This window comes from Phalacrocorax aristotelis, chromosome 1 (genome assembly GCF_949628215.1).
Source record: "Phalacrocorax aristotelis chromosome 1, bGulAri2.1, whole genome shotgun sequence".
NCBI lineage: Eukaryota > Metazoa > Chordata > Aves > Suliformes > Phalacrocoracidae > Phalacrocorax > Phalacrocorax aristotelis.
In genome coordinates, this window is record NC_134276.1 from 203,093,936 (window position 1) to 203,117,123 (window position 23,188).

Sequence of the window (23,188 nt, forward strand, 5' to 3'; positions counted from 1 at the left end):
GCCTATTTGAGTTTATATTGATACAAGTCCCTGAAAAGGCCATGCCCTTTTATTACAAAATCTTCTGTCTCTTTCTTTGCAAGCGAACAACACCTGAACATAATTATCCTCTCTGTCCTGCAGATGACTCAAACAAGTATTTATCCCCCCAAGAAAGTTAAAGTCTGTGCTCTGAAGTTTTTGTAAAAGGGATATCATATTAAGTGTCAGAATGTCAGAACAATTCCACAAAGTTCAGAGGTGTGAGGAGTTACGAGGAGATTTGTGTAGGGCCAGCCTAGGGTTCAAATAGCTTGAACCCAACCGTTTGGAGCTGTGAAATCAGAAATCTCTGCAAGAGTGGATCTGCATGCTAAACGTACAGTTTGATTATGGTTTCTGTTAGGATAGGCTATCTGACATGGAATGAAGTGTGGGAAAATAGGTATTCCTTTTGTCTGTAGCCGTATAAGAGAATGGATCTGACTCTGAACAAATGCAAATTACAGGGTTTTTTGGCTTGAGGTCAGCTGGTCTTTGTACCCTCTTGAGCCCTTTCAAATGCAATCTTAAGACTTAAGACATATAGTAGAAACAAGTCTGAGCATTGAAAATGCTGTTTTCATTTTTTCTTAATGAAAAACATGCTATGTTGTGGGGTATAAATCCGTGTTTAAATTACATCTCCTTGGAGAGTCATCTTAATGCCTACTGATGAAATTCAGCACTTTACTGATGCTTGAGCCAAAACAAGATCCTTTAGTACAAGAATTGTTCAATCCTTATCATCACAGCAGGGTGAAAGTTGATACCTTATATAGTATAGTTTACCATACTAGATCAGGATTAGAACTACTCCTTCAATTCGTGTTGCCGATTTGGATTGGATGTATAGGATCATGCAACACTTACGCCTGGAGAAGAAGTCAATGTATTTTAGGGTTTATTCTTACAATATTATATCATCATGTGATCCCTTAGAAGGTTAAAGAATATTTTACTGTCCTAGAGATTTTTGTAGGTAGACAAACACAAGCATTTTGCCTGATGTAATGGTTCAACACGCAAAGTTCAAACGATCAATAAGAAACCATAATTTCTGCAGTGCTGCCTTATGTGCTCTGTCAGCAAACAAGGAGAGTGAACAAGGGTTCATCACCTCCCTGGAGAAATGGGACAAATCAGTAAGGCAAGCGGAGGGTTTTTTTTTTTGTGTGTGTGTGTGTATGTCTGACATCAGGTCATAGGAATCCTTGCCATAGTTTGTCTAAAGTTTGTCAAAAAATAAGAAATTGTAGCTTGTCATTCTAGAATGGTACATTTTTGGAATAGAGTGCAGATTGTGCACTTTATCTCTTCAGAATAAAACTTTTTTTTTTTAAATTACAGGGATGAACACAGAGGCCAGCTACTTAGTATATTTTGCTAACAGATCCCTCTCCAGGGAAGAGGCTTGTGAACCAGGATTTAATTCAGAAAAGAAAATAAGCCTAAATTAGTATAATCAGTGAATTTTTTTCAGATATATGGTAAATGATCTGATCCTCCAGAACTTTAATATTAGTATCAATCTCTGGAAGAATATTAAGGATCAGATGGGTAAAGAATAAGCAAAATATCTAAATCCTTCTTAAGTGACATCTGTCTGTTAGGAATAAACAAACATCATTTTACTGCAAACAACAGAGCCACTGCTTCTGTGGCTGTCCCAAGCATGGGAAGGATGCTGTACTTTTTTTTTTTTCCTCTAGGCTTAGTCAATTGATAGACAGCCTGTAGGAGAGATCACAGAATCACAGGTTGGAAGGGACCTCAGGGATCATCTAGTCCATTAAAATCTGGATCTATAACCTATCAGGAGGGTCAGAAGTTAACCTGGGGTGGCTAGGAAGCTGTGGGTGATTACAGATGATAGCATGATTACAATACGTTACTGACTTCTGTAAGCTAGATGTTAGAAGGTTGTAGTGTTTGTGTAACTAAGAAGCCTTTATCTGCTTATTAATCTTCTTACAACTTGAAAAGTTAATTTGTATGTCATTGTTTCTTTGGTTTAAAGCTACATATATGTTTCTGCATAGAATGAGATGTTACAAGACAACTTGCTGTAGGGTGGTAAAAAGCTGACATGTTTCTACAGTTCATTTTTTTTGTGTGTTTTGTATGGCTTGTAGAGCGGTCCCCCTGTCTTGGTCCTCTCACAGCCTGTTGACTGAATGTATTCCATGCTTTAGACTGCATTTTGATGTTAAATAGTTGATAGCTGGTTTTCAGTAAACCTCTTGCGTTTGAAATATATTCAGAACTTGCCTCGGTTGGTCTGAATCTAGACCCACTGATGCTGGAGTCAGAACTCCTAATCAAATGTTTATTATTTCTTGTAATTGCTAGAGGTTTGTGAATATCCCACATATTTCCACCCCCAAAAAAGCCAGAGTAATTACCTTTCAAAAGCACTGCTCAGTAGCAAACCTTTTATTGGGCTGTGGTTAACCATGCTGTTATATGGGCTGTTTTAAGTTGGTTCAGCTACTGATGGTTTTTGTGTAAGGCTTCCCATCTAGAATTCTGCCAAAAAATAATAGTGTGAGACAACTTGAAAATAGTCTGACTACTATATGCTTCCTATTTAGTTAGATCCAACTTTAGAGAAATATTCTTAGGTCATCTTTGAGGTTATTTCCTTCTTACCAAAACTGTTTGATTTGCACTTAACTTCCAATTATCAGTACTAATAGAACAATTTGAATGCATCAGTTTATTATATGACAGTGAAATAGATCCAAGTCAGGAGAGACCGTTAAATCACTTTATCTGACCTCTGGAACTTGACTTTATTTCAGCCAGAGCATTTTATCCTCAAGAGATGTGCCGTGATTAGGACCACGGTCCAGATATCTGTATGCCAGGGAACTGGCAGGGTGAAAAACGCCCTTGCAAGCAGTCTGGAGGAAGAGTAAGGTGAAATCCTACAGAAATTAATGCTATTGATCTTTGAGAAATATTCCTGTCAAGGGAAGAGTTTGCCAGCCATTAGAGCATTCTCTACGGCTTGAAGAGGAAGAGATACGTCATCCTTTTCCCTTGGCCTCTATCTGATGTTTGATAAGAATCTGTGAAGCCAGTTACACATTGGAGAAGAATATTGTTTCTGATCTGCTGTAGGCAGAGGATCGTAAGTTTGAGAACTGATTTAATTACTGCTCTACCACAGACCTGCACACGGTATGAGGATCTAGAAAGCAAAGCAGAGCTGCCTATTGCCTCAAAAACTGAAAGAGAAGATTTGTGGAATATCTAGTTTTACAAATATACACACATGAAGGCTAAAAAGACCCACTAAAGCCATATTACTCTTTTTCACATTTTGGTCCTTCTCACCTGTTATTCTCTACTCCTGTAGACTTTCACAGGAAAACATGTTTTTTTACATGTCCTTCAGAAGTATTTCATAATGCACTCTCTTTAGAATCTATTACCTTTTGAAGAATGGTAAGTAAAGAAAGACTAGAGAGTTTAAAAAGTAATCTCGTATTTTCACTTGCCTTTAATTTTCTCTGGAGTAATTAGGAGTTGTTTTGTCTGGTTAGTTGACTATTAGTAAAAATAAACTAGAGGAAAGAAAAGGCAAGGAAGGTGTCAAAAACAGCTGAAGGTATAGTTGAATATAATCTATGGTTGTAGTGAATGTTTATGGTAGGCTTTTCAGTGGAAAAAGGCCAATTTTGGTTTCCAAGGATTAAAGCACATAGCTTTTATTTAATTTTGTGGTAAGACTTTGTTATTTGTCTTAATCCAGCCTCATAACAAGCAGCAACGTGTCGTCAGAATTAGTACATGAGTTACATTTATTTTTTATTTGTTTTGCCCTTTTTGTATCAAGCCAAAGAGAGTTGGGCACTCTTCTTACCTTTTCTCAATCCATGGCTCATCTTTTTCAGTTTGGCTTTTGGGATGCTGCTGTTTGCCTCCTCCTTCCCAGCTGTTCACTAGAAGATTCAGGACTGAAGCCAATTCATTTGCTTTCCTACTTTATTACCAAAAATGGCAAAATTTTGCCAATGTTGTAATTTTCCCACTTCAATAATAGATAATAAAGTTGCACGTGGGAATTTTTGCATATCTTCAATTTTTGGCGTGTGGGTGGAATACTATTTCAGGCTCTTACTCTGAAATGCTAAAAAATGAAAGACTGTATTATGTATTTTTTTTCCATGATAACCAATATTTTTAGCTTATTTCTGATTCATCTGAATCCGAGATAAGCTATCAGAGGCACAGAAACAAATGGCCATGTATATGTCCTGGGTTTCATTTCTGTGAACAGTTAGAGAAGACTAAGTGTTTCATACACTTGCTGTATAGAGATGAGGGGGCAAAACCCCCCAAACTTCTGGGAAATGTATGTTTTTTCTTCTTGCATTTTACTAGAGGAAGAAGTTTCTTGACATCAGCTGTAATTGAGTTTGATAGGAGGGCAAATTCTATTGAATTTAAACACATTTAAATACTATATTGTACAGGGTGTTTTGTTTTATTCTATATATAGCTTTATTAGTAAATGCTTGGACAAAATTTTTTTAAAAGACAAGCGGAGAGCAAAAATCTAGTTAGATTCCTATACTACATCCAGGGCCAGTTATGGACATTGTGAGGAATTACTAAAATTATCTGGAAACTATAAACTCTGCCACACCATATTGCTGATGTGAAGGGATCTGTAGTCTTTACACCAAATTAACATTGAATAATCTAGCATGTGTGTGCCTTCCTGCTCCAACTTTGCGATGTAATTGTTTGACTTCCATCATTCCTCCTTCAGATTAAGGTTGTCTCCACCCTTATTCATGAAAACACATGTGGCTGTAAAATGGTTTTAAGGAAGACTGTGAATTGTGAGCTACTATAGATTTTAAGGTGAAAGGGGATTATGACATGTATGACTCAAGAATTCCTGCAACTCTGCATATAATGTCCAAGAGCTAAAGGTAATTTTTGTAAAGGAAATGCAATTTGATTTTAAATAATTAAAAAAAAAAAGACCAACTAATCTATCCATTAATTTATCCGTTAGGTTGTTGATTTTTTTTAAGGCAGAAAACGATCATATTTTGGTTCCTTGCCACCAGTAATAGAAGCTTGTTGTAATATAGGCATACCTGCTATCCATTGAGGATGTACTCCTGCAAAATGCAATGCTAGTGTTTCGACAGATAGCAAAGCATTTTTCCCTGTTAGAGTCAGTGTAACAGGGTGCAGATGCATGTGGGTACTTCATATACACAGGGACAAGTCCTATGTTGTGGAGGATGGACATGTAATTGGCAGGGTTTTCAGGATTGTCAGCTGGAGGAGGTCCTGGATTAGCAGCAGCTGACTTTTCTGACTAGACTATCACTCTGAAAGAAAGAGCTCAGCTGCTTCCTACAGGAGATTGATTGCCTAATTTTCATTTATTACTGTGGGCATTCTTCTGCATTTTCCCTCCGCAAATCATCTTCCTCAGAATAATCAAGATCAGCTAAAGCAAAGATGAAATCTGGAGGTTATTACAATGATTAGCAGTGATATGGGGTATTAGGTGATGGGTGACAGAAGTCCAAAACTAAACATATTGATGAAACAGGGAGTGGAGTGTTCCTTTACCGCTAAACAGTCATGTTGCTGGGGAATGTCCGCAATTAGATGTTAGGATAACCAGGAGTTAGTGCTTTTGGAACACATCTTGGAGGGTAACAAGTCTTTTAAATACTTCTGGGAATAGCATTCCCAGTCATGTTGCTATGTTAATATTTTATCCTTCTGAAATCAAATGCTTTTCTGAGGTAACAAATAAATCTCTTGGCCTCCTAAATGTATTGACTGAATTTTAATTTTCCTTCCAACAGCTTTGTTAAAATACATTAGATACCATTTAAAAATGGTAAAGTGTCTCAGGAATATGTGATAGAAGAAAAAGACTAGGGTACTGACTGGTTCAAAGATTTAACCTTTGATTCTAGAACTTTTGAGCTACTACATTGAATCTTTAAAAGGAAACACTTTAGAGGTTATCTAGTTTGACTTTCAAAGAAGGGATTGGGTGCTGGAAGAAGATATGTAGCTTATTCTCTCCTGGAAAAGAGAAATAATTCTCTGACAATTTCATGAGGTGGTCAGAAGAGAATGTTCTCCTTACACAGAATATTCCACCTCAACCTAGTTCTTTAGGTTACGGGTTTTAAGCAGCTGATGAATGTGCCAGGGATGGTGTACTGTAGAGGCAATGAACCTTTAGTCTGCAGGCCCTGTGTAGCCCCTCAGGACAATTGACCCAGTCTGATACCTGCTTCTGAGAACTCACTGCATGCTGGGACATGTGATGGAGGCAGCTGCTTCCTCATGGCTAGCGTCTTTTCTGATGGTCCCTAGTGCTTCCCTGATGTATCACTGTGCACAGGCTTTTTAATCATGTTGCATGCATGAACACAGACACAGACACACACACACACACACTTACACACACTTTGTTGGCGTTCCAGATGTGCCTGATAACAGTGTGTGTGCTGAGTCAACTCGATGATCAGCACAGATTTCTCAAGAATGAGTCCTGTCAAACCAGATTAGTTTCCTTCTGTTGAAGGGTGATCAGGTTAGGGGACGGAAGTGTAAAAGGTGGGATCTGATATTTTGTCTGTAATACTTTTATGTGTGGCATTTTCAAGTTCAAACTGAGGAAGGATACTTTAGATTAGACGGCTACAAGATCAATGCAGAAAAGGTTGGAAAGCCATACACACTGTTCATTTACTTCTAAAATGGAAGAACCTATCAAGTGAGTTTCTGCAGGGATTTGCCCCAGAGTTAGCACTATTCACTGCTTGCATTAATGATCTGGATGATGGAATACAGAATATAGTTATTAAATTTACAGACTGCACCTGTCTAAGAAGGATTAAGAGGTCTTGTAAGGACAGAATTCAAAATGATCTTGAGAAATTGATTTGAAAAATTAGGATGCTGTTGAAAAGGAACAAGTGTAAGGTAATGCATGAGGAAAAATGAAAAAGAAAAGCACGGGAACATAGTAGAAACAGCTCTGTGGATAGTAGACCTGCAGAAGGGGATTTTGAGGTTATAGTTGATTACAGGCTGAATGTCAGCCATGTCAAACATACAAAGGAGGAAAATATTGTACTCGGAGGTATTATACACTGGGAGGTGTGTGGGTTGTTAAACATGGAGTTATCCTTGCGCTCTACTCAGCCCTGTGGCTTCTAGTAGTGAATTCAACTCCTCACGAAGGATGCGGACTAACTTGAGAGAAAGTCAGGTGGGTAGCAATGAAAACTAGATTTACAAATAACAGTTTGGGTAAATTTCTGCTAGATGTTTCTATTTTTAGCTGTAGATACAGTTGTTTTAGAAAAGGAGAGTAAACTTGAACTACTTTTTAAGGTCTTTCCAATCTGTGTGGTAAATTTAGTAGCTTCTTGGAAGTCATATGACATGGTGTCCTGGAACTGATACCTGAACAGATCATCCAGCACCCTTATTGCAGTGGATGCACACATAAGAGAGCACTCATGTGAATGTACGAGTGCCAACTCTTCAGCAACTGTCATGGCTCTGACACACGACGCCGCTGGTGTGTGCATCTGCACTGTAGTCTTCTCATAGAGTAGGGATCATGGCCTGTGGTCCTCCCCTGCACAAAGGCGAGTAGCCCACCCAGCCAGAAAGGCTGGCCATACCTGCAGTTGCTTTATAATTTCCGGTCAACATGACACTCACATTTTTAATGGATTTGAAGTTTCACTAGTGGAAAATACTTGCTACTGTAAAAAAACTAAGTTACCTTATTGACAATTCCATACTGTGTTTCACACACTGATAAGTTTGTGAATCTGTTGGCACACTACCTGATGTGGGTGCAAGGACATTGAATATCAGCAGTTTGCTTTCTCATGTACGTAGGCCAGCAGCATGCTTTGAAGGTGGAAAAAAAAGAGGGAATCATTGTGGTTTGTCAGAATGCTAAAAATCTGAATGATGACTTTTTTAGGTAACTGTTACCTGGAGCACTCTTATCTGCAAGGTCATCAGTGGCTGACTGTGGTAAGCGAACCACAAGAGAAATCACGATAACATTTGTGTGAGATAGAAGATGAAGAAAATTTTCAAAAGAACTCATGTATTAAAATTTGCTGAAGAAAAAACATGTCAGGTTTTAAATTAAGAAAACAGAAATGTTAAAATAATTGCTGGTCAGACTGATGAAATGGACATTATGTAGAGTGTTTGTTAAGTAAAGCAGGGAAGAATTTATGCTCTTGGAAACAGAGAATGGTGTCTGAGAAAAGGTCACTCCCTTGACAAGTGCTGTAGAGTTTCAAACTTGAGTAATATGTTCTCCCAAGTAAAAGTATACGTTTCAGTAATGCTAGTCCTTCAGAAATATATGCAAATCTGTATGTTTAAACTATCAGTTGGTATTTATTAAAGATTTTAAATTGGAGCATGATATTGAAATACAGTGTGTATGCTTGTGGTTTGCTGGGACTGTGTGCATGTCTAAGGAATGGTCTGCACACATTGTTAGGAATAATCAAAGAGAAAACTCTGTTGGCATTTTGAGGGGTAATGTTCTTCTAAGGTGGTACAAATAATTTGAAGGGATCCAGTCATGAGTTTCTCTCAAAATATTTGTGCTGTGCTCACCACACCCACTCACTCACTTAATTGAAGATACTGTTGAAAAGCTTGTGTGCAGATGTGGAGATAAGAGAGTCATGTAAAGAAAGCGTCGACTATAGCTCACATCCTAGGAATTTAAATACACGTTATGGGTACATCATTTTTGTCAAAGGTAGCGCATATAACCTAATAGGTTTTCAGCTTCTATGTTGGGGATTGCTTACTGAAAATATGAGTAATATTGGAAGTCAGTGAAGGTGGACACAGTACTTTTGTAGGCTGGGTGGAGCTGCAGAACTTCAGCTGTAAGGCACAACGTAAATTTATACATAACGATGTCTGTGCACTGCAGAACTTAACACATACTATATTAATAAGCTGAAGGGGACAGTAGACAATTTCCTTCAGTTGTCAGCTCCCCAGATCTCTCCCTTCTATCAGCTGTACCTTTTCTCCACTGGCAATACTCTCATTATGTTGAGACTGGAATTGGATGTTTTTGATCTTAACTAGTTTAGCGTATGACAGATTATTAAAAATGTGTATGACATACCAGTGATCCACTTGAACACTGGTAAAGGACAGTATTACATACTGAAGATCTGTTTCTGGGAATTCCTCTAGACTTCTGTTAAAAAAAAATTCAGTGGATTTCAGTCATCAGACATTTTGGCAACAGTCCGTGATTTAAGTGACATTTTGGTCTCTATTCAGGATATCAGGCTGACCAGAAAACTAAGACTACTTTTTTACATTTATCTTGGTAATTAGAGGTACTAAGTTATGTATGTATCATGTAAAAGATAAAATATTAATTTTGTTTTCTCAAAGAGTATCTAACATCAAATGAAGTCTTATTAACTCTAGTGTCTAAAAAAGGCATTGTGTGTCGTTATATGGATCTTTTAATAATTTTTTATCAGTCTGTATGGCTTTGTTTACTGGTATGTAACTAGAAAAATACAGTTTCTAGCTGACATGCTCAACTCTCATGTATTGTTTAGTCTTTGTGCGAGCTGTTACAAATGTGTGCATACGTTAATGGATCAGTTTGTTCAGAGATAGTACTATTATAACATTTCATTGGATTAGTTCTTTGTATTCATGATAAATCAACAAACATCTCTTTTGATCACATACATTACCCAAGTTTCAAGCAGAAGGAAAGCAACCAGCAAGACTGAGAAACCTTTATGCATCTTCCAGAAATTCCCTGTGCCAAGTCTCATATTTACTGCGCATTGTTTCCAGGTGTGCATAGCAGAAATGCTGTTGCTATTCTGTGGTATTTGGTATTTTCTGTTCTGAACTGGAAGGTTGATGCTTTCGGTAAAAGTTTACCTGCATTTGATCTGTCCCTCTACATTAAATAACTATTATCCACATTACCTGAATTCCTTACAGTTCCCGTTGCTGTTATCCCTATAGCACCTTTGTGACAGAGGTGAAGTACCGATGTCTGTGGTTTGCAGGTGAAGAACAGAGGCCCAGACAGAGAGAGATCATGGGCCAGATTTAGAATGCTTCTAGGTCTTGCCGTGCACAGGAAGGGTTGTGGCAGTGGAAAGTGTGGTGTCGAGCTACAGGAGTGGGGTTAGCAATGCCGTTTTAGTCATCTAGGTGCTGTACTCAGTGAATTAAGCACCTAAGAATGAGATTTGCAGCAGAGAATGTCAATATATAAAAACTGAACATTGTCACATATTTGCAGCTCTTCTAGGGGTGGCTTTGCTGGGATTCACCAGCCGCTACCTTTCCTGAGCGTAAGTACCAGGGGCTTCCTTCTAGGCATGGGTGACTGCTTGTTAAATGACACAAGTAAAGAAAAAAATGAAGGTGCTGGTTAAGAAGTGTTAAAGCACTTCTTCAGGAGGTGGGAATGGAGGCCAGGGTCATCCTAAGCCTGAAGGGCTTTGTCTGGTGTCTGATTTGGGAGGGAATGACCTGCCCTTGAGCACCCGGCAGGGCTGGGGTGGTTGTACACTGCTGTGGCTGCAAAGAGCTTGGCACTAAGGCATGTCACTAGATGATCTTTTACAAGCTTATAATTTACCGGTGCAGACAAGACAACTCATTGGTGTTTAGAGGTTGGATCTACTTAATAAAGATGGTATAGACCCAAGGGATGTGATATTCATGGGTCAAAGGGAAGAATAAGTGTAGTATAGTGTGGCCAGTGTATCTGGGAAGTTCTGGGTTCGGCTCATTCTGTGAATTCTGGCCTCAGTGACTTGCTGAAAATCACATCTTAAACTGCTGAGTCTGCACTCTAGTCAACGGATTGCTTTTTTTCCCTAACTTAAAAGCAGACTTAAGCCATTGAAAGAACTACTGTTTCACAGACTGTTCATTAACTGTGCTGCTATTACTCCTTACCCAAGAATTCAGTTCAGTTGAAACTGATTTTAAAAATATGCTTGCCTGTACTCCGGTGACTTAAACGTGCAAAAGGGGAAGGAACAGCAAACAGCATCTTTCAGTATTGCTTCCTTTCTGCTGCTGCTCTGGCTGTAATGCAGAGGCAATTTATTTAGGGTTGTGTGTGTGTGTGTGTGTGTGTGTGTCCCCTTTTTTAATCTTCCATAGTTTGCTACTCAAAGTTTTTTAAAATAGAAGTAGAGAAGGCAGAAGCAGTGATTGCTGCAGGGAAGTACTGTGGAAACCTGTCACGACAACAGTTTCAAATGAAAGTGAATCTTCAGCTGTTTAAAGAGTCAAAGTACTTGTCAGATTCTGGTGTCTCCTCTAGAGGCAGGGTTGGAGAGGAAGGAAGTGTATAGAGAGTTGTGGAGGAGAAAATACATATTCTTGCTTTTCACTGGAGGAAGATACATTTCTGGGCTCAGCCTTGCAATCCTGTGATGTACTTATTACCTGGGACCTAAAATTGCCCAATTATTTAATCTGTTATAATGCTGTGCTAGCAATATTGTCCTTTATGGTTGATTAGACACATTTGCTATAAAATCTAGCTTGTAAGTGTTTCCAACTGTTGGGGTTTTTTTGGTTTGGTTTGTGGATTTATTTTTTTTTTTTTTTTAGAAAACATGGGCAAATGCTTTCCATTGTTTGAAGGAATTATTCACAAAGCTGAAAAGAAGCTGCTGGTGGTGCATACAGTAATAATTAAATATACCTTTAACATATATTTCAGTTGTGGATGATTGTCCATATTTTCCAGATGGAAAATATAAAGCGTGATGTGAATGTGTATTAGATCCCAAGTCACTTGATATTTATTCTTTGTGCCCTTGCTAAAGAAAACACCATCAAATGCGTTTTGTTGTCATTAGTAAAGCACACAGAATTACATGAATGTGGTACTGCTAGTAATGCTATGATTGATAGATACACTTTGATCTCCTGTTACATTCGCAGGGCTTTTTAAAACTTGCTAGTTGTTTCAGCATTATGCTGATGAATAACAGTTCATATATATGTATATATGAATGTGAATGTTTTTTAATTAAAATAAATGTTTGGAATGATGGTGATTAATCCCTACAATACATCATCCAATGGTGCTACCTGGGGATTTCCAAAAATGTGCAGTGAATTTAAATACCAAAGTATTTAATCTTCCTGCGGTTACTTAAGTTCCTGGGCATATTTTGTAATGTTTATTGGTCATGTGCATTGCTACTAGAAGCATTGAAAAGCAATATCTAGTACATAGAGAATACATGAAGGAGATTTTTTTTATTTAAAAAATGTTGTTTTTCTTAAAGGATTATTAAGGAAAAAAGAATAGAAAGACTTGTTCGTGGACAACTCATTCTAAAGTAGTAGATTAATCTTCTATAATGTGTAAGCGTAGGATAATAGGGGCTTTCTTTTAAAATTAACGGAGGTTTTATTTTCACATTTTGACTTAAATTTTTTACTGCTGAATTATAAAGCCTTGAAAATAATAGGCATGGTGATAGCCTCTTTTGTCCTGTAAGATCCTGATCTTTCAGATTTTGATGGGTCTGTGTGCATTTATTAAAATACGTATACTGCATTAGAAACAGATTATGAGATTGTGCAGACTTTGTGTGCTTTCAGCTGTGATATAGAAAGCTTTATATCACTTTGGTATTGTGCACTTGCCCTACATAGAGGTAATTTAGGAAGCTTAATGCAATTGATGTCCATATGATGTGGTATTTTTGTAAAAGTAAAGTTCTTCACTGCTCCTAGTCTGTGTAAATAGTTAATGAAAGTGGATTGACAGATTATATGTCTGGGTTTTTTCTTTTTTTTTTTTCCTGTAGGTGTTTGTGACTCATAAATGCAGAATTAGACTGAAAATCTGTGACTGGATAATGGAGTATTTGCAAGTACTTTACTGCACTTTTCAGTGCAGCACAACAAATAGCCTGCACTTTCTGGTGTTTATTTGTAAGGCTTTATTATTCTGTGGCCCTGCAAATCCCATCATTTCTGTTCCTGTTTTTATGATAGTGCAAGAAAGTGGTTTATAAATAGTTTCTATAAATGGGTGTTCCTGAAAATACATCTGATCTGAACAATATTTTTACATAACTGTCTTTTATGTTAAAGTAATAGGTGAAAATTGAGAAATCATAAATGTTTTATATCCCTTCACTCTGCTGTGAATCATCACTTAGCTGTTTGCCAAAATCTTTTATTCTGTTTAGTGATGATTTTATATGCAAATCAGCTGGATAATTCACTCCTTGTCCTCTTCTTTGAAGGTTCATTAATTTGGCCAGTTACCAATAAAACATTAAAACTTAATCTTCTGTGGTAGAAGATGTTTTAAATACCTATTATCTTAGAGCTCAATAATGCTATTCAAAGAATAGGGGTAGTTTTACTGGTCCAGAAAATGTAGATATTAAATACATTTTAAGGAATTAGTAGCTATGCATTGTGTGTGGTAGGGAAAAAAAAGTGAGAACACCTTAGAATGCTATTTCCCATTGAGACTAGATATTTTGAAATATGAAACACAGTCTGGTTTCATAGCAATTAGTAAATGTAATTTATGATCACTAAAAAATTATTCCTCATAGAATATCCGTCATGAAAACACAGGAATGTTTAATAATACTGAGTTCAGCTTTCTTTGCAGACAGAAATTATTTTAAATTAGAGGCTGCTGCATAGTCTGATACTGTGTTGTGGTTGTCCCTCTGTTTATGTGGTTTCTCTGGACTGGAAATACGTCAACCATGTGTCTTCAACAGCTCTGACCACACTAGAAAACTGAAACTGCACTAAGACTAGCTAGTACCTCTAAGGGCAAGAAGGTATCTGATTCTAATGCTTTTAAGATAATTAATGCAAATATGATAATTGATTCCTCCATTTGTATGCAGAGGCATGGGCCACTGCTATGAACAGCTCAGCTGTGAAGGGCTTTGTAAACAAAATATGCTGTAGGGGAAGAATGGAGGAGACTGAGGACAGTGTGTGTCAGTACGGAAACTGGAAACTAAGTTTAGGAGTTGAAGGTAGCTCTAAAGAGAAGGATATGAATGGAAGGAGCTGTTACAAGAACAAGACTACAGAAGGCCTGGGAGATGGATAAGGTGGAGCTGTGAATTAAGGAAGCGGTGTTTGCCTTGCTACAGATCAAGAAAGGCAGGCTAAGATTAGATCTTGCTGAAAATAGTTGAGGTAAGATTAGAATGAGAACCACAGAGGTTTTGCTTTACCAGGCATTGCAATGCTTTAATTACATGGGTCTAGTCTTCATAGAATGAGCTTAATCAAAACTGAAATAAGGGAGTCTTCTTCCAAAGTCCTTGTCTGTTTAAGCGTTTTATACCAAATTGATTAAAATTATTTCTGATTTGGTTTAAATACTCAAAGGTAAACAGCGTGTATGAAATTCTACTAGGATTCCAGGGATGCAACCGAGCAGAGACTGACCCTATCTTTGGCTGGGTCTCTGTATAATCCATCCCAGCTTTTTAATTGGTACTTTCGTGTATCTGTCTCTCTTCAAAACTAAGGCTACACTGAGGTTCTTTCTCTCCAGATAAGATAGTATGTTATTGTTAAATGCCTTTCCCAGACTGTAATTCTATTTGTGGTTTGTACTGTTGACTGTTGATTGTTAACAGGTTCTGAAATAATGCAATTAAGTGATCTAGGAAAAAACATATGAAGCATTAATAAGCCACATCTGCATAGAGCAGAGTAAAAAATATGATCGACTAGCCATGATACTCATCTAAATCAGATAATATAATTCATTTTGCCTTTTTCTCAGGTTAATATCTACTCTTTGTCTTAATCTTCTCCAAAAATGGGTGTTTCATCATGTTCTTCATTTGCTACTCACTGCCACGTGAAATTCTGCATTATTGTACGTTTGGAGTTGTACTTATGGTAACAAAAGATTTAAAGCTTTGTGTTAGCTTGAAATGGTGTACAGAACTGAACAGTATGTTGCATTAGAAAGGAGAAATCTTGCATCAAAATGCTGCAGTTCCTAGGTGATGAATAATGTCCTCTGTGTGGAACACTTAACTGCTTATTCTTCTCTTTTGTTTTCCTTCTTTCCTTCTGCAGGTATCATCCCAATAAGATCTTGCTTGTGTGAAGGTTTCAAAATTTATTACTGGCAGATAACTGATGTGAGGGGTGGGGACTGACTTTTTTTGGTAGCAGAACTGGATCCCAAATGCGTGTGCTAGCTTCAGGCAAAACTAGGCACAGTATTTCTTTTTAGACTACTTCAGATTTTTTCTTCATAGTAAAGTTTTTGTATAATATAGCTTTGCCCATTTATTTTTAAAAAGACTATAGAAATATAAAACGTATTTATTTAAATGTAGCATCTGTAACAGAAAGAGGTCAGTCTTGTCATGCTTCTCCCAGTGGACAAATTTACAAGAAGTGGTGTTGTTAGGTGTATGTATATAGATACTTGCTCCCTTTCAGGCTGGCCTCAGTGAAACTCAATGAAAATGACTGCAAGAGTCCATTCTTAGATTTTCCTGGAACTGTTAAGCAGAAGTAGGAATGGAAGATGGAGCAGAAGAAGGATGTCTTCTGGTTCATTTGAAATAGCCTATCTCTGCCTTGAGAGGCCCTGAGCAGCCTGTCCTGGTAGACCCTCCTTTGAGCAGGGTGGTGGATTAGGTGATCTCCAGAGGTCCCTGCCAACTTCAACTATTCTGTGGTTCTTCACCAAATTATCTGCAGACCTGAAATTTCCTTTACATTGGGTGATACAAGGAATTTGAACTTTGTATTAAGAAGAAAAATCATTTTTTGAAATATGATCCAACAGTGAATCTGGCATTGATGGAGGTCTGTCTGTAGTTGAATATGAAAATAATAACTGAATTTAAAACAAAGTAACTTTTAAAATTTCACTCCTTTTAAATATTTGAGGGCACTTCAGAACTGTTGACAATATATGCGCAGATTCCAGAAATGAGATATTGTCACTTACATAAGTAATTATTATCTTGTTCCAAAGACTAGCAAGAGAACCAGAAAACCCTGATGGCTTTTGGTAGATATTTAAATCATTCAGTGCATACCATTTAAAGGACATTTTGCCTGATATTGGATTTTTTTGTAAACATAGAAAATCAATATTATAACTCTCCAGTAGCTAATTCCTATTCTTAATTGTTAAGACTGAGAAGTAAAACCTGACATTTCTGGTTTGTAATGGCTTTGTTCAACCAGTTAACAGAGTGAGCACGTACATAATGATATTGTGAGGTGGGAGAAAACATCTGGTCATAAGCTGCTGTCCAAAGATAAGAAATAATAATGAGATTGGGTGTCCTTATACTTCCGTGCTTCAGTAATGACACTTGAGTCAGCAGGCGCAAGTCGAGGTAACACACGAACAAGAGAGGTGCCACAACCTGGCACTCTGCTCTCTGACCTTCATCAGAAAGAGGTAGCTGTGTTTGTAATAGAGAAGCCATATCTTCAGATTAAGTGGCCAACTGGTTTATTATTGGTGAGGGCTTTAGAGATTGGTCAAGTTGTGTAAGAGGTGAGAGAACCATTTAAGAAGCTTGCTTTGGCTCAGATGCCTCCATTTCCTTATTCTGTTAGTTTTTATAATTTTGTAATTGTCCTACTCTGAATTTATACTCTTTCTACACTCAAATACAGCATTGTAGGATAAAATTTGTAATTGTTATGGGCTAGTTGATCTACCTGATCTGTCCTCAGAGGTGCCAGATACTTGCTTTAAAATTGCTGTCACGTTGATAGCCTAAGGCTTGGTAAACTTTGGAATATTGCTTGATGTTTCATGAGATAATTCTTTACAACAGTTCCTGATGCCTTTCTGTTCCATTAGCTCTTAGCCATCTGTTGCTTTGATTACACTATTATAGGGAATAAGTGTTTTGGCAAGCTATTTAGCTGTGTTGAAAAATCTTGTTTCTTTGCTTTCTAGTATTTTATTGCTGCTGTTTCTTTTTTTTTTCTCTCAACCTTTATAGTGCAATGCTTCTTGTTATTTACTTCTTGTTATTCTAAGAAACAGAAGTCTGACCTAGTTTGAGGACATGATGAGGTTTATGGCTGTGTGTTATGGCTGTTTTCCTTTCCTGTTAAAATCCTTCTACCAAAAGAAGTTGTGTATTCCAAACATGGGCTGACAGAAGGTAGATATTATAACCTAACCATATTTAAACGCTTAGCTTTGGGATTCTTGCCTTTTAAGGCTTTAAATGGGCTTTTCTAGAGTCTGGCCAACATGTTATGTCAGTATTACCTTCTATAGAAAATCGTAACATCTTAACATCTCATTCTTCCCAACACTGCAAAGACCAAAACAGGAAGAACTGGAAGATCATTAGAAAGAAATATGTATTCTCTGGCTTTACATTGTCAATTTGACCTTTTCTTGTATTGCTCAGATTTTGAAGATGAACAGAGGAAAAGACAGACGGGGTGATAATGAACATAGAGACGTGCTTCCCTAAGTAGGTTCATTTTTAGGAGTTGTGATATACCAATTAATTTTTTTAGGGCATGGACTTTTGGAAATGAAATAAAGTACTGTTTTTAGACTGCAGCTGAATTTCGTTGGCATTTAATTTCTACTTTTAGTTTTTTGATAATTTTTCCTGCAATTAAAATAGCTGAGAGATACTGTAAAACAAGAATTGTAACAATTCTTGGTAAATTATTAATTCTGTGCAATAGGTCATTTAGCCTTGGCTGTGACAGAGGTGGCTGAGTTTCCTTCACTGCTTAATTACCTGCTTGAGCTCTTTAAATTGAATTGCAACTTTTCCTGGAGTAACTTCTCAATTTTTTTACTTCTGGTATCTGTAAGAGATGACTAAGAAGCTGCAAGTGCTTACAAACCCGTCATCAATCACTTGGCTTTCAAGTAGTAGTACTTGTCATTGGGGGTAGTAACTTCATTTATGGGAAAATGATTTGAAGGAGGCAGCCTGTTCTAATGGTAGGAAGAGGAGAGAATGAGTAAATACTCTAAGTGAAGATCTGACTGGGGATTTTCAGCCCCACAAAGGGGTCTTTTTTGGATTATTTAACTGACCTTGTAAAGCTATACTGTGGTGGAAATTGCAACAGCTATCTCGTACAAACAAAATGAGCTGTGTGAAGTGAACATAGAAAAGTAACTGAAATAGTTGCCAATGCAGGAAATCTACTATCAAATGAAATTACCTAATACTAAGTGCCAGTCAAAGATACTCAGAAGTATCATTCTGGAAACTCTTTTTGCATTTACTCTGGAAGGACTGCAATAACCTTTTGTATTCCCTGACAGAGAATATAAGTTAGCTTCCAAGTTTGGTTATTTCAGTGTGTGTCCTGTCCTAAGGTTATTATATTTTAATGCTGGTTATTTCTTGATGGCTAGGGAATGTTGCATTTTATTTCAAAATATTATTCATGGCATTTCTTGCTTGCCACATTGTCAGACCACTCTGTTGAAGTGATACGAGGACCAATTAGCAATTATGGATCTTCCTTCAGCTAAACAGCACGCATAATTCCTTTTATACTGTGTTATGCTTTTAGTGCTTGTGTATGGGACATTTTTCCACATAAGAGGTAAGGATGTGGCAGCACACTGAAATCACAGCTATTGAGTAATATGTATAGGTACATATATATAAAAAAAACTTTCTGTTGTGTTCCTGCCACAGCCTTTCCTAAACATGGTCATCTGTTCCCTGCAGAATAATAAAGATTTTCAGTCAGAGTTGCTGTTGTGATTTTAGTAAGCAAACCAGAAATGTTGTTGTGTACATTAGTGGCTATGGAACATCATTTCTAAGTGAGGGACTTGTCCAAGTTTGACTTCTCTGTATGTGGTGCTTCCAAACTGTCACATGAAAGAACATTTCCTTGGAGAGCTGTTCTGATTATGTGGTGCAAGCACTTGTGAAATTTAACTACCTGACAGTTAGCAATTAATTAGATTTCTAGCACTACTTCTTTATGAAAGTAGTCGTAATTGTCACAGGTAGTACTGACCATAAATATTTTGGGCAACACATCTTAATTTGAGAAGGAAGTTGATAGTCCACACAGGTGAAAATCCTGCAGCATGGGGTCATATGGACAAATTTGTACTGGATAAAAAAATAATGATGTGGATCTCCCTTAACACAGCACTGGTTGGAGAATAAAGGTCCACATGGTGAATCCTGTACCCTGAGAAGGCAGAGTGTGGTTTTGGAAACTGTGTTTGTAGCACTTGAGCCAATTAGTTTTGCCTGTCTTCCAGGTTTCTTACTTTTGGTTCAGCCTTATGCTAGGAATCTTCCTGTCCCCAAATTAGCTCAGTGTCATTACCACACTCCCTTGTGGGGAGCAGGCTTGCTTGTCCAAGCTGCATTCCTAATGATGAAAAAGGATATTGCTCCTTATTTAGCCGTGCTTTCAGGGGATTGTTCTGATAACACTAGTGGCAATCAGAAAACGTTGGACATTATAAAATAGTTGCAGTGTTGGCAGTTGACAGAAAAAAAATTACTTGGTTCCATCCTAGGAGATACTTTCAGATGAGAAATATGATGGACTGGACAGCATCAACTGGGTTATTGAGTCTAGTCACCTACTCTTGAAAACAACCACGTGATATAATTGTGAAAAAAATGTTCATACTTACTAAGTTACTGCATGTCACTTATTTTTCTTCTTGTCTATGATGGTCTACAGAACCAAATGGGATGGGATAAAATGAATCAAAAATTATGTTAATAAAATCAACAGTTCTTAACAATAGAGAAAACGAGCAAATACGTTTGGTACAAACACCTCTTCAGAGTTGCTGCTGAATGAGTAGCTTTATGTTTTGCTAAAACAGAAATTGAAACATCCATGGCTTTTTTGAAGTGGTGCCTAATATCACCCTTCTGACCAAGCTCTTTAATGTATTGTCTGATGGATGCTGGGAAACTGATGTTTTTAAAAATTTGTGAGAGTTGCTTTCATGGTAGAACTTGCTTTTGAGCAAGTAGATTTTTTTTTTCATATGTTGAACTGATGATTCATTGAGTCTTCCTAAGCTCTTAAATTTGTGGAATTTTATTTCCATATATCTGTAACATATTATGTTGTGTATGACAGATGGAGTAGTGCTTTGAATGTAAAGGCGATTGGTGGACTTAACTCCATCTCTCCTTAGTTTCCTGCTTCATTATAATTTTTGCAGTCTGAAGATCACTGAGGTTAATCTTCAAATAGGTAGTGTTGTAGGCCTGAAGTTTGTGGGGTCCTGGTTTTACTCCACTTGTATATGGTTGTGTTTATGCACATTAGATTGCGCTGTATTGCTAACACATTACTAAATGCTGTACTATTTTTCTTTGCCCCTATACTTTCTTGATTGCCATAACTTAAAGTTTATGGCATATGTACAAATATTTTTAAGATGCTGATTTATTGTGTAAAAGGGTATTTTTTGTCAGACGATACCTTGTGAGAAGCAGTATTGTGTCTTGCTGGTGCTCTAACAGCCCATACATTTTTATGCAGTAAAACCAGCCTGCTTTGTATTTGGTAAAAACTACTATATTTTAGTGGTTTATATTTGGTAAAAACTGCTTATTTTCCCTGTTGTTCCTGTTGGATAGCTGTTCTGAATATTATTCGCTGGTGTGATTCCAGTTTCCAATGTAAATCACTTCTGTAGTCTTTGTTTTTTTCCTTTGAATGCATGCTTTCCATTTGATAAAAACTGTGGCAATCTTTTGAATCTCAGAAATGTTTGCCTTTAAGCTTTCTCAGATTGGTAGTGGCAAATTCTGCAATATTGATTTCCAAATTTTTGTCCAGTGTGTATTAATGATAAACAGTCTAATTTTGAGATGTGTGTGCAAGCCTGAAAGTACAGTAGTTTGTTTTCTTCCTGCTTTCCAACATTTTTTCCACATAATTTTTATTCCAAGAGATGCTCCATTTTTGTTAACATATTGTCTAAACCTAGAAACTAGCTGTGCATAAAAAATGCAATTTTCTTAGGATTAGTGATAAACCAACAGTAGGCTTTATATAGCCTGTCTGGGGCATATAAAACACAAACTGTGTTTGAGGATAGGAAAATACTATATATGAAACAAACAAAAAAGATATTTTATTGTACATTGTCATGGTTTAATATCTCTCTAATTCCTGTTATACAAGATGAATACCTCAGCTAGGAGCCCTCTCTCGGTGGCCATGTCCACCATTTAAAGCAAGTAAGAAATAGGCCAGCTGCATAATCTTTGTTCTATTCTGATTTTAACTTTGGTACTATATTTGGAAGATGCTTTGAGTGACAGGTTTCCATAATGATGTGTTTTGGTTATTCCCTAACTATTCCTAACTTCGGAATTAATTGTTTGACAACTTTTGGCTAAAAACAGTTCTTGTGAAACATAGCTCAGGCTCTGTTGGAGCACATTTTTATGTCTTTCTTGACCAGCAGCTGCAGAGTTAGCTTGCTAAACTATGATGTGGGAGCTCTGAGATTCATCTTTTGCCTGAAATTATTTGTGTCTATACTGCTTGTTTGTCAGGAAAGTAAGTATCTGACCACCAGTTATTCAAGGCTGGATAGTGCCCTGCTCACCTTTTGATGCTGTTCTATTTTTTTGTTAGTTAATATAAGAACATTTACTGGAGTCTGACTGAAACCTGGTTGAGTGCTCTTACAATAGTAGTAAGGTGTTGATATTGTATTACTGATGTGCTGCCTGATTTTATAATTGTGTAAGTATTCTATAAGAAATAGAACAATTTCCACAGGAAAGACTGGTAAATGAGGTGAGTCTTTTCTATCTTTGCTTTCCGTCCTTTCAGTTTCATTCTCTTTCTTCCTTCCAGCTTCTTTTCATTCTATTCCCCATCCTCATTCCATTTATATTTTCTTTCTCTTGTTCATTCTGTCCCCAAATTCCCTCCTTGCATTATACTACTCTTCATTTTCTGACATCCCATTAATCTTCTAGTCTTTGTGGCTTGTTTTCCCACCTCCACAAGCACACCCACAGGATGCTTAGAAATTTTACAGCATACCCAGTTGTCAAAAAACTAAACCTAAAAGTCCCAGACCCATAATACTATGCTGGGAATGCTCATTAACTCCCACACTGTTTGGAAAAAGAAACTGGTACAGTTAGTATAAGGTCTGCAAACCATAATACATGCCTAATATTCCATCACTTTCCACTAAACCTGGAAACTCCTCATTGGAGTTGGGGAAGGAGATGGGACCTGGCTTTTTTGCTTCAACTGTGGTTCTGATCTTTGCAGAAACCCTAGAAAGAGTGACATGAATATGTAGCTGTAGTGCTGTGACCTCTGAAACAATAGATTTGAGGAGAATGTACTGTTCATCATTGGACCAGAAAACCTTGCTGCAGTAGGTGGATGTGCCAGGAAGTGGATCCTCAGCACAGCTGCCGCATCATAGTGTTACTGCTGTGGTATCAGTACAAGTTCCCCACACCTGAGAGGCTCATGAGCATGCCCCTTTTCTTTGACTCAAGAATGCTTGGCTAAGAAAACTCACCTGGGGAAGATGAAGCAGGGTTGCACTGGTCTTGCAGGAGACCCTTTTAATGTCAGTGGCTACTACTGCTGCAGCCACCAGCAGGAAGAGTGCAACGGTGTAAGGTCTCACTGCCAGAGGAGAGTCAAAGTTGGGTTTCTAGTGGGAGGTGCCTGTGGTCTCAGATGTTTCTGTCCAGTCTGGGTGCCAGGATTTCTGCCAGACTATGTTCTTCACTGCTGGCAGAAGTCACTAAGAAAAATGACAAAAGACTGCATCTCTAATGTGTATGTGACCAACTGATCGCCCCCTCCAGTAATTGCCTGAGAATGCTAAATAAAAAAAAGCAGTATTCAGTGTATGGATAACAGTGCTTGGTATCGAAAGGCAATAATCTGAGCCTTTTCTCTTGCTAAATAGCACCCATGCCAGTGTTTAGTGTTGCTCAGTGGAATTATCATTGGAGTTAATCTTAATCAAAGGTCTCTTAAACAACAGACCTGAATAGTTTTTGGAGAGTTTTCACTCTCCTATTTTTTGGAAAAGCTCTGAAAAATACAGAGACACTTGTGCTCC

The 23,188-nt window shown here is 37.4% G+C and overlaps 1 protein-coding gene across 1 annotated transcript in view; it reads left to right on the top strand.

Annotated features, from left to right (window-relative positions):
- Positions 1–23,188, top strand: part of COG5 (component of oligomeric golgi complex 5) — a 210,020-nt gene that overhangs the window by 111,283 nt on the left and 75,549 nt on the right. The window lies entirely within an intron of this gene.